The sequence below is a fragment of the Lycium ferocissimum genome, chromosome 8, assembly GCF_029784015.1.
Source record: "Lycium ferocissimum isolate CSIRO_LF1 chromosome 8, AGI_CSIRO_Lferr_CH_V1, whole genome shotgun sequence".
NCBI lineage: Eukaryota > Viridiplantae > Streptophyta > Magnoliopsida > Solanales > Solanaceae > Lycium > Lycium ferocissimum.
This window is the reverse complement of record NC_081349.1, coordinates 38,201,966-38,216,848: the sequence shown is the minus strand read 5'-3', so window position 1 is coordinate 38,216,848 and position 14,883 is coordinate 38,201,966. Positions and strand designations below refer to the sequence as shown.

General features: G+C 34.1%; 1 pseudogene; it reads right to left on the bottom strand.

The window, feature by feature from the left end:
- Positions 1–3,436: 3,436 nt before the first annotated feature.
- LOC132068363 (uncharacterized acetyltransferase At3g50280-like) lies at positions 3,437–5,107 on the bottom strand (annotated as a pseudogene).
- Positions 5,108–14,883: the final 9,776 nt, after the last annotated feature.

The following is a 14,883-nucleotide window of genomic DNA, read 5'->3' as shown; positions in this document are numbered from 1 at the left end:
GTTTAATAATGTTCCTTCTCTTCCACAACTCCCATGTAATCATAGCAGGCACGCATGTAAAATAGGCTTGAACTTTTCTGCACACTCAATCTTCCACCAAGTTCTGATAACCTGATGAATTTGAATAAAATTCATTTGAATACCCACTGCTTGCCTAAACACATTCCACACCTCTGAAGCAAATTGACTAGTTAAGAAAAGATGTTGGATATCCTCCTGTTGTGGAATAGCACAGCAATAACACCTTGAAACCACAGGAATCCTTATCCTCCTTAATGCATCATCTGTAGGTATAATAGATTTTCATAGCCTCCACAGAAAGAATGAAATTTTGAATGGCACACCCATAATCCACAAATGTTTAGTTTAAAGTCTGCTACTTCCTGCTTCCTCTGCCTCAATATGTTCCATGCACTATTTACAGTATATTTTCCTATGCTATTAGGCATCCACCAAGGTCTATCCCAATTTCCTTCCAACTCCTCTATATGGATTTCTGTCCTGATGTGCTCCACTATGTCTGTTGGAAAGTATTGACTAAGAAAATGGTCTTTCCAACCACCTTCCTCTCTAAGTTCTGCCACATCTTGTAAATCTTCATTTAAGGGGATATCAATAGGGACTACATAACGTAGAGCACCCAATTTGGTCCAATTCTCATACCAAACATTAGTAGTACCTCCCTTAATCGGCCACCAGATCTCATGCTCCATTTCTTCCCTGACTTGGAGCATTTTCTTCCAAACTCGAGTCCCCCCTTTCCATTGAACCAATGTAGGAATTTCTTTTTTGCAATACTTATTCCACATGTAGTTTGCCCATTAAGAAGATGTGGTTCTAAATCTCCACCATAATTTAGTTAATAAGGCATTAGATACATCAAAAAGAGATTTAAATCCTAATCCACCTTCTAATGTAGGAACACATACATCCTTCCAAGCAATCCAGTGCCTATTCCTTCCTTCTTCCTTGTTACTCCAAAAGAATCTAGCAAAGATCCTATGTAGCTCCTTAATTACACATTTAAGGGGTGCAATCACTGAAAGGAATGAATTGGCATGCTTTGAAGTACACTACTGATTAGTACAGCTTTTCCTCCAAAAGATAGTAACTTTCCTTTCCAAGAGTGTAGTTTTCCTTTCACTTTCTTGAAAAGATCAGCATGATAAATTTTCTTTTTCCTGGAATGGCAAATAGGACACCCTAGATAAATGAATGGAAATTGCCCCTCAAAGAAAACCAGTGATGTCCTCCACTAACTGAAACAGATTACTGCCCACCTTAGAGTACATATAAAATGAACTCTTAGAATTATTGATTAACTGCCCAGAAGTCTGTTCATATTTATTTAATATCTGCATGATTCTCCCTAGATAGTAAGGATCAACAGAAGCAAAAACAATTGTATCATCAGCATAGGCTAGGTGATTCAGAGGACTAGTCCACTTTGGCATCCCATACCCAATATACTTGTCATCATCAAATAAACCATTTAGTGCCCTTGAAAGTACCTCTGTTGAGTTAGAGGGAAAAGGGTAAAAAATGCCCTTCTATTTGAGAAAAGGGCTAAAAATATTCTCTATTACAAATTTGGGTCAACAATACCCCTCTCGTCATTAAAGTTTTCATATGTACCTCTGTATTAACGGAAATCTCCAAAATAGCCTGATTTCGTTTTTAAACCGCTCCATTTAAACCTGACCCAACTACATAAAAAATTCATATGCGACCAACTTGTTCTCGAGTCCTATATCTGGAGCCACTAGGCACATGAGCGGGTTACCCATATGGGTTTTTTATTTAGGTTTAAATAGAACGGGTTTAAAAATGAAATCAGATTAGTTTGGGAATTTTCGTTATGACAGGGATATATTTGAAAACTTTAATGACGAAAGGGGTATTTTTGACAAAAATTTTGTAATAGAGAATATTTCTAGCCCTTTTTCCAAAGTAGAAGGATATTTTTGACCCTTTTCCCTTAATTCAAATACTTGAGAAGACTTTGAACATAGCTTGCATTCTAGGTTATCCACTGAAAATGGCCTAATTTATTAATAGCTATGGTGATTCACAGCCGTCTTTTACGATTTATCGGCGTATAACTTAACTAATCCAGGCAAAATATAAAACAGAGTACAGAAAGCACACTTCCATTGAAGTATCAACTCTACTATAGTACATGTATGGATTGGGCTCCTCTCCATTTCTCATCTCTCCATTTTCCCCAAGTTCTACATTAGATTAGAGACACATGACATGGATTAAAATTAATGGCTAAGATTTAATTGACTAAAGCAAGGCTCTCTAACCATGGTTTATATAATTAATAACTTATCCATAAATATATTAAAATATTTTCTCTCTCTTCTTATTTTAATATTCTATTTTTTTTCAATTATGACAACTCTTTAATGGTGATATTTTCCGGAATATACACAACTCTTTCAAAAATATACAATCACCAATTGAATAATGGGATCCATGTTATGTGAATTAGTAAGCATCATAATTGAAAAAAATGGAAAATATCACCAATTGAATAATGGGCCTATTTGACTTAAAAAAAATTAAGTGGGAAAAATAATCGGTTAAATGAGAAAAGATATTTTACTGCGTAGGAAAAGTAAAATAGGAAGAGAGAGAGAAAATAATTTTAATATATTTATGGATAAGTTATTAATTATGGTAAATCATGGTATTTTCAATTAAATCTTAGTAATTAATTCTAACCCATGCCATGTGTCTCTAATCCAAGGTAGAACTTGGAGAAAATGGAGAGAAGGAAAATGGAGAGGAGTCTAATCCTACATGTATTATTGTGGCTTAGTCAATAATATTAATTAATGGTTTGACTCTGTAGGTCAAGTTGATGCTTAATCCTTTTATCAGTTAATGAAAGATTAATGTGACAAGAACTTCTGAACTTGGCCAGTTCAAGAGCAATTGTGGAATATTTTATTAATGTTACAATTCTCATTTTACCTCAAAACATGTATGTTAGTGCTAATTCATATCATTAGAACTGCAAACTAAGTAGGCGTTTGGACATGAGATTTGAAATCATGATTTGAAAGCATGAGATGAAACCCGTGTTTAGACATGCATTTCATCTCATGGTTTCAAACCATGGTTTCAAACCCCAAATCATCCAAAAAGGCATGATTTGGGGTTTCAAACCACGGTTTCAAAAATTTTAACTAAAAAATTTGACCCATAAGTTTATATTTTGTAAAAAAAAAAATTCATAAATTGGTAGATATCTTTAACAATTACTTCCACCTACTATTTACTAACCTCATTAACTTCCACAAACCTTATCACGTACTCCCTCCGTCCCATAATAAGTGTCACCTTAGTTAAAAACACGCATATTAAAAAACCAATGATGAAGTGTAAAGTTTATCAAATTACCCTTATATAAAAAAAAAAAAAAAAATTTTACTCTTGATGATTAGAGCATGCACATCCCAATTCAAATAGTACTACTAATTAGAATTACTGTATTCAATAGCCAGCAACATATTGCATGAACTCAGTGTCCAACTCAAGGCCTTCCATTGTTTCAGGCGATAAGACCACCTCCAAATCAACGCTTCCTCCTCCTTCTCTGCCAGGAAACGCTGATATCTTCCCGTCAAACTTATTCGCTCTCCCACTCCTAACTGCGGCTGGTCTGCTCCACCCGAAATCATTGTCATACATTGGAAACCTCGGCGAGCTCCCCATTGTCAGCATAGCTCCGTCAAAATTCCCCAACGGAAAACACCGTGGATCCCTCTCCCAATCCTCTACGAACTTCCTCACCATAACATCATCATGCGCCTTCACATTCTTGTTCAATTGCTCCGCACACCAATGCATATCGTTAGATAAAACGTCCCCTGCAGACGCGTAAATTGGAATGCTCTGAATTGCGTTGCCAAAGTATAACGGATTTAGCTTCGGTTGGAGACGGTGACGGCAATTTACAGCCATTCTGAATGTCGTCATTTTCGAAGATGGGAACTTCCTTGCACGTGTCACTGCACGCCACAAAGAAAGCGCAAAGTGACCGAAATGATGAAATCTCGGCCGTTGGATTTATCGTCTCTGTTTCTGCTTTCATATCGATTTTCAGGGGATCATTTCTCTGTTTTGCCATCAATTCAACTATGTTAATTTCTCCGTCGAAATTCAATTTCTGATTGTTGGTCTTCGCTTTAAGTCTTAGAATTGATTCCCTTTTGAAACTAAATATCCTCTCCCTCAAAGGGGCGTCCCCGGCAAAAGTAACTTTGGGGCCATTAGATGGGAGTTTTAGCACAGCGTTTGATATCAAAATTGAATTACGGCTAAAATCAGGCTGCCTTATAATCCTTTTCACACCTCTACTCACTTCAGCAAATGTATTGAAGAAGTTCCAAAATGATGCCCCGTCAGTGACGGAATGATTGACGGCGCATCCAATGAATACGCCGTCAGCTAATTCCGTCACTTGGACAGCAAGAAGAGGGCTAAAATGGCCTTGATAGCTCACTTTTTTATCAAACGGAAAGAACTCTTTGACATGATGAGGAACATCAATGGAGCCTATGACGTCGCGAATGTAAATGTGAGTGGCTGTGGCATGTACAAAATCAACGCCAGCATCATTGCAAGAAATGTAGACGTAGCCATTTGGGTCGGCCACGAATCGACCGGCTAAGGGAGGGAAGTGAGTGAGTGTTTGAGAAAGACTGAGTTTGAGAAGGGAAATGAGTTGGGTGATGGGAAAAGGAGGACGAGTAAAGAGAGCACCTTTCTGAATGTAGTGAACAGACAGCATTGGAAGATCGGAAACAGAGAGTTTGAGGTCAGGAAGAGATGATTTTTGGGAGGGGAAAATGGTGCATTTGGTGACCAAAGTAACAGCTGCAGCAGGCATTTTTAGTTTGCAGTAGATTTTTCAGAGCTTTTGCTATAAGTTCTAATGGAGGCTCTGTACTCAGCTGCACAGTCTCACTTTGAGGAAATTAGAGGGCTGAGGATGAAGTGAGAGTAGTATTAGGGCCTTTATATAGGTCTGCCACCGAAATGTTATGAGACTGAGTTCATGCATTTAATGAGATGGAGATTCTTGATTTGATTTTTGTTGGCTGTCTTCATTTGATACTTGGAGAAGTTGACCTAGAGTTACTATTAATTATTTGAATGGGGACTTGAGCTGGTTTAATCATATGATTTGCAGGCACGTGCCCAGTAAACAACAATATTGCTGCATATATTTGTGATTGAATTGTCAAACACGATACGGGAAAAAAATATTGCCAAACACGATAAGTTCATTGTTAAAATGATTTAGAATTATCGAAAATAGGTTAATGAACATAGTCAAAAACAATTTTGTCTTAGAGAACATATTTCTAACTATTTTTCTCTAAGATCAATCAAATCGAAAAGTGTTATATGTAGAGACATTTTAATGACATGACACTTGATTTTATAAGCCACAAAATATTATTCCATTTTAACTAAAAACCTCCTATCCTACCAAATGTTTGATCAGTAAAATTTCTTTAAAACCTCCTATCCTACCAAATGTTTCATCAGTAAAATTTCTTTAAAACCTCCTATCCTACCAAATGTTTCATCAGTAAAATTTCTTTATATATTAAACAAATATAAAAACAGGCCTACAATTAAAGGCTTGGCACAAAACAAAAAAATTAGTGTATTTGCAAGTGACATACTATTGGAAGGGACAATGAGACAAGTCCCTGATCCCACGAGAGGTGCAATCGTAGTAATAATGATCAATGAGTGGCGACTTTTAACGTTCATATGTTAGTTGGCATTCTCCTTAGGCCTAGAAAATTTGTTTTCTGAATATCCAAACTGTCCCGAACACTCTTCTGAATTAATTAATTCCACTAGTACTAATTAAAATACTTATAAAGACTTGTGTTTTAGATTTCTCACTGAAAATGTGGGCTCAATAATGCCCAAAATGATCCTCAAAGCAGTCTTTTTGGATTCGTCGGCGTACCATATATAGTCCAAGTAAGATTTGCATATATATATAAAATAAAACAAAAATTAAGGGCAATTGGCAGCAAATTTTCATTTAAGTATTAAAACTACTATTAACACTACTATGTTATTTTGTTGTTCAATTAATATGAGTTAAATGTTGACTTTGTGTTTAATTAGTCTGTTCATTAATTAGCAGCTAATTAAGTTGACAAAGTATACCTGGACTCTTTCCAGCTTCCACGTGAATGACAGTTCACTAGCAACCATGAAGATTTTATTATAATTACGTCACTCTTTCTGTTTAGACTCCTCGATTAATCGAGCTATACTGCTGATTATGAGCAGCATGCATACATTAATGCACGCATTTCATTAAAATGTTAAAGGAATAGAGGTTAATGTGCATTGAATCAACGGCTGGACTGATCTATATATTCATGCATCTTGTAAATTTCTCTCAACATGTAAGTGGCATCTTTTCGTCCTTCCGGAAATAGAAATGTTTCAACAGAAATAAAAAGAATTGGGTTTTAATGTAGCAAAGTTATATTTGCAGTAACAATGATACTTAATGTTACTAGTGTAATAAGCTCGTGATGGATGATTCATAAGTTACGAAGTTTATGAATGAAGCAAGATGCAATTCCAATGCAACTCCATAATTAAGAAATGAAGAGTTATATGCAACTCTTCATAAAGTCGAGTTATCTTTAATAAAGTGGGAGCACTTGAGGTTATCTAGATTACTCAAATCCCACTTGAGGTTATCTAGATAACACATTTGAGTTGAAACTCCTTTATATTTTTATATTAGAGCGTGTTTGCAGTAGAGTATTTACAACACTCCACGAGTCATCTTGTAAGAAACCTCTAAGACAACTGGCGGCAGTAACAAACAACCAATCCTAGAATAATGCATATTTAATTCGGCATAAATATTCTAGATTCTTCCTTATTTGTATCAGAGAATAGTGGCGGTACTATTGTCTTATCGAGTAATGATGTGTCCAGCAAATGTTGGTGGGTCAGTGCAGAGACTTATGTAGCATTGTATGTAGGGGTTTAATTGAAATTATAATAAGTTTATGTGTAAAAATCTATTAAAATTGTAATAAATAGTATATATGAATCTCTAACTTTAAAAATATAATGAATTTAATGATAAAAATTTTAAGTTTAAACTCATGTAGAATTAAATCACCGAATCCGCCTTAATGGGTGGGTGAATAATCTCTTGGTGCACATCTTATCACCAAACATTTATCGAAGTACCACATAAGCCCTCGAATTATTTGAGTACATTACTAGCCATGGTAAGATTTGATTGCAGTGATCCACCTGTCAAAAATTTCCAAGTCGGAGTTCAATGATTGATAATTTCTTTCACCTTGTTCTTGTCATATTTGTGAGCCTTGGCTCATTTTCAATCTAATAGGTGGCTCTAAATCTAACTTGACTTATCTTGCCGTATTTCGTGTTTTGAGACCCATTTGCTACCTGAAATCTGATAGAGACATGGTGGAGAACACATTACACATGTATCGGTGATTGGTACTCTCGCAAGTAAGGTGCAGTAGGCGTGCCTTCTAGAAAAAACAATGTTTAGGCAAGGGGTTGGTTCGTTGCATTCTGAGAAAGAATATTGTTTTCAAGCTACTGACAAATTAAATATATAAAGCAGGTGCACTTGCAACTGTTTGATAGTGAAGGATACAGAATAAATTAAGATACGGGCTTGTTTTCATTTTGAGCTGTGCTTAAACAATGTTTCTTGCCGTTTACCACTATTTTGTCTTCAATGGTATAAAGTCAGTCATTTTCATGAGCCAAATGTACTAGTGATTTGCTCTTCCGGTACTAGTAAATGGTATATGAAATTATATGTGCTCAAGTCAGTGTAATTGCTCAACTAGTTGGATTATTATATAAAAAAATAAATTGAATAATCATCGAGCTAAATTTGCCTTATCGGGCATAACTTGTAAGTGTTCATGTTGGGAAATTTTGCCTTAAGGCAAAACTAGTTGAATTTTTCTATAAAAAATAAATTGAATAATCATCAAGCTAAGTTTGCCTTATCTGGCAAAACTTGTAAGCGTTCATAATGGGAAGTTTTGCCTTAAGGAAAAATTAGTTGATTTTTTATATAAAAAAATAAATTAAATAATCATCGAGTTAAGTTTGCCTTATCGGGCAAAACTTGTAAGTGTTCATAATGAAAGTTTGCCTTATCGGGCAAAACTTGTAAGTTTTCATAATGGAAGTTTTGCCTTAAGGCAAAACTAATTGAATTTTTATATAAAAAAAATAAATTGAATAATTATCGAGCTAAGTTTGCCTTGTGGGGCAATACTAGTAAGTGTATATAATGGGAAGTTTTGCCTGGAGGCAAAACTAATCGAATTATTATGTAAAAAATAAATCGAATAATCATCGAGTTAAGTTTTTCTTATGCGGCAAAACTAGTAAGTGTATATAGTGGGAAGTTTTTCATAGGGGCAAACTGAATTATTATGTAAAAAATAAGTTGAATAATCATCGAGCTAAGTTTGCCTTATGGGGGCAAGGAAGTTTTGCTTTAAGGCAAAACTAGTTGAATTATTATATAAAAAAATAAATTGAATAATCGTCAAGTTAAGTTTGCCTTGTTGCGAAACTTCAGTGTATATAATGAGAAGTTTTGCCTCCATTCAATTTCTAAAGACTTTTAGTAAAGATGCATATAAGTTACGCCTCGGGGCATAATTTAAGCTCAAGTTGATGAATTTTCCAAAGATAAGAACTTATGCCAAAAAAAGTACGACTTCAATTTCTAAAAAGTTCTAATGTCTTGTGTACAAGTATTTCTATCACGTGATGACTCATAATATCAATAATAATATACATAATGGCACTAGATTAGCCTAATCTGGATGTGATGAGATGTTGAGAAAATAATTTAATATCTCAAAAAGAATGTCCAAATTCATTCCTTTACTGTTGTCCAAATGGGTCTCTATTCATTCATCCGTTGAAGACAATAGTAATTGTAAAAAGACAATTACTACAGAGGCTTTATGTGTTTTATACGTTAATTGTCTATTACTCTCTATAATTAGTCATTATCATCAATTGTCCATTATAATCAATTGTAACAGACCAATTGATTAGTATTGAATAGCCTTGATAATGTCTGAATTACCAGTTGCAAGCCTTGTCCAAACTCCTTGGCTATATACATCCATATATCTTTCCATTGTTGATATATATATAAAAATAAACAGATCTTGAAAAACTCTTCTTCTAAGATGATAGCGTGCTGGGTTTTGTTCTTTTTGTTAGTTTTGCTGTACACTAGTTTTTGTCTTCAGAAGACCTAGAATGCGGGGGATACATCCATATCGGGTGAAATATCCTCAAGGACAGTGCCTTTTGACACGCCTCAAGCTATGAAGACTTCCCTACAAATGTTCGTGATAAATATTTTTCGTAAGATTTCCAATCTGAAATTGGCATTTGACTAAGAAATAAGCAAGTGCTTTTACCCCTTGCCTCCTAAATTTTACCGATTTACCTCCTCTTGACGACCAATTTTTCGTTTCGCATCACTATAATTGACGGCTAGGACCTCAGCTTCTTTGCCAACTTAGGGGTGTACAAAGTAAATCGAAAAACCGCACCAAATCGAAAGCCTCCGACTATGAACTTGGTTTGGTGTTGGAAAAAAAAACTTGGTTTGGTTTGGTTTTACAAAAAAAAGTCAAACCGTTCGTGTATTCAATTTTTAAAATATTTTATACATAAAAATATTTATTTGTAAAGTAATTTATAAATATTTCCAATTATCTGAAAGAATTTTGAATGTCAATAAGTTTTATATCCTATGGATGTTAGTAACTCAAATAAAGTCTCAACCATCAAGCAAGTTCAATTTACCACTAGAAATGACAATAATGTTGGATATCTATTCTTTAGTTTTGCATAATTGATTTAGAGAGTAAAAATACATAACTTAAGTTTTTTTCTTGCCTTATTTTAAATACTTAGTATTTTTGATATGGCTTTGTTAATTATTTATTTTAACCGAATATTTTAATACAATGTCATCACTCTTCTCACATTTTGTGTTATTTTCTTAAGACACCTTAATTATATAATTGTATCTTACTAGGGCTAAAGAAATATTTGAAGTAAAAGTTATATGTTTTGTATCGCATCACTATAATTGACGACTAGGACCTCGGCTTCTTTGCCAACTACCATTATGTGATGGTGGTTCCAAAATATGAAGACAATTGAAAGTTGCTTAGTTCGTCTTACGTTCGGCAATAATAGTTATTTTAGTTGCTTATTTCAAATTAGCTTTGGCAACAATAGTTATCTTCTTTTACCTTTGGCAGCTCTACATAATAGATAATGCCTTCTGATATAGCGGAACATTTATTACTAAGCATTTAGTTGTATCTGACTGCTTCTGGTCCATAAATAACTCGGCAAAAACTATTGATCCACCATTGTTAGATACTTGGAGCTCTTGGTTTTGAAATCTGAAGGGAGAGAAGAATGAAGTTGGTAAGAAGATGAAGGGCGTGTTCGGTATGGAGGAAGATGTTTTCCTGGAAAATGTCTTCTTGGAAAATAAGTGAATTTCAACTTATTTTCTCATGTTCGTTTGGGTCGTGGAAAATAAGTAAATTTCTTACTTATTTTCTTATGTTTGTTTGGTTGGGAGAAAACATTTTCCGAAAAATACCCACCCAAGTCCCGCCAACTTTGATGAAATATAGGCATACGCAGCGGAAACAAATAGCCAAGATCAACTTGCATGCAATATAGACAATACATAATCAACATATTAATCAATATAGACAATACATAATCAACATATTAATCAAACATAAAATCGATAGTTATCTCTTGAAGCGTGAATGCAACCTCGAATCTAGCCTTCAAGCACGAGCAAAAACCATCCACTCGTTCATCCTCCAGTTCCACAGCCTTCTACTATGTAACCCGAATAATATCAGAATCTGCGAAATTCATGTGGGCGAATTTCTATGAAAAAAGTGTAGAAACTTGTAAAATCCTTCGCCTCCTTATGGAATAAGACCCCTATTTTATAATTACAGGTTTTAGGATTTTCACCCTTTTCCAAAACCTGTTGGGTCTTTTATATTCCACCAAGAAATAATATTCCATTTATTTCTTTATTATTCAGGAACAGCAGGGACCACAAAATTTAATTAATGAGGCTTCCTATTATGGAATTAATTCGAAATATACCGTATTAATCCTACCATAATAAATTACGAATTATTCCACTAAAAAATCGTAATCTTGCACTCCCTCGGTTCAATTTCGAAATCTTTCATTAAATCTTATTCAACTCCCCATGTTATGATTACGGATACCAATCAATTAAATTAAATTACCGACAATTTAATTCATTGATTAATTGAATCCTTTATATTTCCGCTTAACTTATATCATGTGACGGATACAAAATTCACCTGTAGGGTTTTCACATGAGATTTATAAGCATCCATAAAGGGGTATCATCAATCTTAAAGTCGAGACATGGATTCTATCAACTAATTATTATTTCACAAATGTATTTTGCCATTATCCAATTTACCAGGACTACATAGACCCGCAATTGAGTCATACATTTTAATAAATCAAAATAATGAACAAATCACATTGATCGTAATAATTATATCAAGATTAAGAGTATAAGTACATTTAATGAACTAGAGAAGTTGTTTGATATATTCAGTACAAAAATATTTATCTCTACTTGGTCTGTTCAATACATACAAAATGTACTAGCACAAGAAGTCGGAACTATACCGTTCCCATAATGAAGATATATTATATTTAATCTTGTGCTACAATCATACCGATGGCTTTGTCCAATTTCCATCTTAGATTGTGAACATAAACTTTATACTTATAAGAACCGATGATTTAATCTTTTGTGTATAAGCTAAACTTTATACACTAAATCATCTACTATATAAGTAAAGGACACACACACTAGTACATGATCTATTTAACTCTTTATTAAAAATTGAATAAATAATTGTTCTATAATAAATACTATATCCAAACACATGATTAATAATATATATCCCAACAAACTCCACCCCAACCCCATCTCCCCATACCACACCAACCTCCCACCCCACCCAATTTTTTTTATTTTTTTTGAAGTTTTTAATTTTCTTTTCTAGGTTTTCTACACCACCACAACCCCCACCCGCCTTACAAAAAAAAATCTTAAAAAAAGTTTTAAAAGTTACTTCTTCTTTTTTTTTTTTTTGGATTTTTACACCACCCACCCCCACCTCCCAACACCCCCTCCAAAAATCTTAATTTTTAACCACACAAACTTTCAATTTTTATAATTTTTTAATAAAGATAAAATTAAATAGGAAGTAGAAAATTCGGGAGGGGGTAGCGTGTGCGGGGGGTGTAGAGAATCAAAAAAGAAAACTTTCAAATATTTTAAAAATAATTAATTTTTTTGAAGGGGGTGGTGGGGTGTCGGTAGGGGGGCGGGTGGGGTGAAAAAATAAAAAAAGAAACTTTCAAAACCTTTTTTAAGAAAAAAAATGGGGGGATGGGCGGTGTCCCCGGGGGGGGGGGGGGAGCGTGATGTGTTGGTGTAGAAAACCTAGAAGAAAAAATAAAAACAAAAAAATGGTACTTGGGGGGGGGGGGGGGTGAGTTGCGGGAGTGGTGGGGGTGGGGGTGGTGGTGCATGGGAGCGGTTGGGGTTTGGTTGTTGGGGGGTGGGTGGTGCAAAAAATAAAAAAAAAAAAAAAAAAAAAAAAAATTCAAATGGGTTGCAGGAGCGGTTGGGATTTGGTTGTTGGGGGCTGGGTGGTGCAAAAAATCAAAAAAAAAAAAAAATCCAAAACTTGTTTTTTCAAAATAAAATCAATTTTTTTTTTGAAGGGGGGTGTGGGGGTGGGCGGGTGGTGCATGAGTTGCGGGAGTGGTTGGGGTTTGGTGGTTGGGGGGTGGGTGGTGCATGGGTTGCAAGAGTGGTTGGGGTTTGGACAAAAATTAAAGACCACCCCAAAATAAGGACATTTGTGCCAATGACCCTAGGTTAGTGCGTGCACGCTTATATGTGTTGTGTTTTTTATAAAAACTAATGCATTTGTCCGCGCTTGAGCAGATTAAATTTACGGAACAATCCTTTTTAATATCTAATTATAACAAATATTTTAAAAATTCCTTTTAGACATCAAAACAGATTAATTTTTAAATTTGAACCTCTTTTACTATGTAAGTTGAGAATTCATATAATCAATTGTAAGTTATTACAGATTGAAACAATTATTATTGGTGTTAAACATAAAAGATTAAAAATAAGGTCAAGAAAAACACAAAATAATACGGAGATCTTGATCGAGTTATCTTGCTCTATTTAAATTGTAGGCATTTATATCAACCCATTTCATCAGGTTCTACCGCTTCTCTAGTCTATGCATATTACAAACTTTTTTGAAAGACTATGTATAAAACCCTCTCACTATCATATCAGCATCTTTGTCATCATTTCCTAACAACTCTTTCCAACAGACCTTTACTTATTATAATTACCTTTAAATCACTCTGGACTACCTCTAAAATTGGTTTTAAGAAAAAAGTATCACTATCACGTTAGTAATTACATAATAGCTAACACAGATATATTCAAATTAAAAATAATAGAGATCAAATGAGCGATTAAATTATAAGGCATTATGAAGATGCCTATGATGATCACTTAGATAAAAAGCCTATTAGAAATTTAGTACAAGAATAATAAAATATCAACCAACGTAACATCACAAAGAGAAAACTTCATAAACGAATGGATTAAGATGTTACCATCATCATATTGAAAAGTCAACTAAATATTCATACCATCATAAACATAAATCATTGTATCCCTTTCCCTTCTTGCAAGCTCCATTAGAAGTTCAATGAATTCAGGTGCATTTTTCTTTAGCAAGTACCAAAAGAGTATGTGAAAAATGAAGTACCAATGAAAAGCGAGAAGTATCAATAATTATTGCTATGTATAGACCCCTATCCTTTGGCATCTCACATAAGAATTAATATAGCATACCGTTTTGTAGATTTATAATGACTAAAAGCATTCTAATTACAATTTAACTCCAATCTTGCTCCCCAGCATTATTCCTTCGGCTTCCCTGCTGAGAATAAGCCGACGGCGGGGCTCCAAAACCTATCACTTCCTTTACATAAGCCATAATCCTATACTAATGTAACATAAAAAAAACTTAATATGCATACCTTAATGTACTGATAAAAAAAACTTAATGTACTGATAACAACTTAATAGTCTATTTAAATAACTATGCATACCTTAAAAAAAAAAAATATAACGTACAGAGAGCAAATGAAAAAATCATCAAATTAGAAGATCCAATCCTCTCTAACTTTCGAGTATGAGAGGAGAATTGCAAAACTGAAGCATCACATAGCAAGTGAATTAGGAAAGATGAGAAGGAATAATGGAGTATTAATTATTTAGCCATTAATGTTGTAACAAAAATACATAAAATTTAGCAGGAAAAAATATATATATAGAAAAGCCAAAAAAAATGAGAAAAAAAGATAAATATGAATCTTGTAGTAGACACACGTCGCGTCATCTTGTTTATCACTTAACTTTATATTATATAGATTAACTTCAAAGATAATCATTGATGAATTAAATAAGGTAAAAAACTTATTGATGATAATTAAGCTAATTACAACCAATACAGTCGAGTAAAATCACAATTGAACAGCAGATGTAAAATTTTACATGCTCATCCCACAAATTATAGTCCTGCCTCCAAAACGCAATGCTCATCACTCAACAGCAAGTAACATAATGCAAAAATCGGG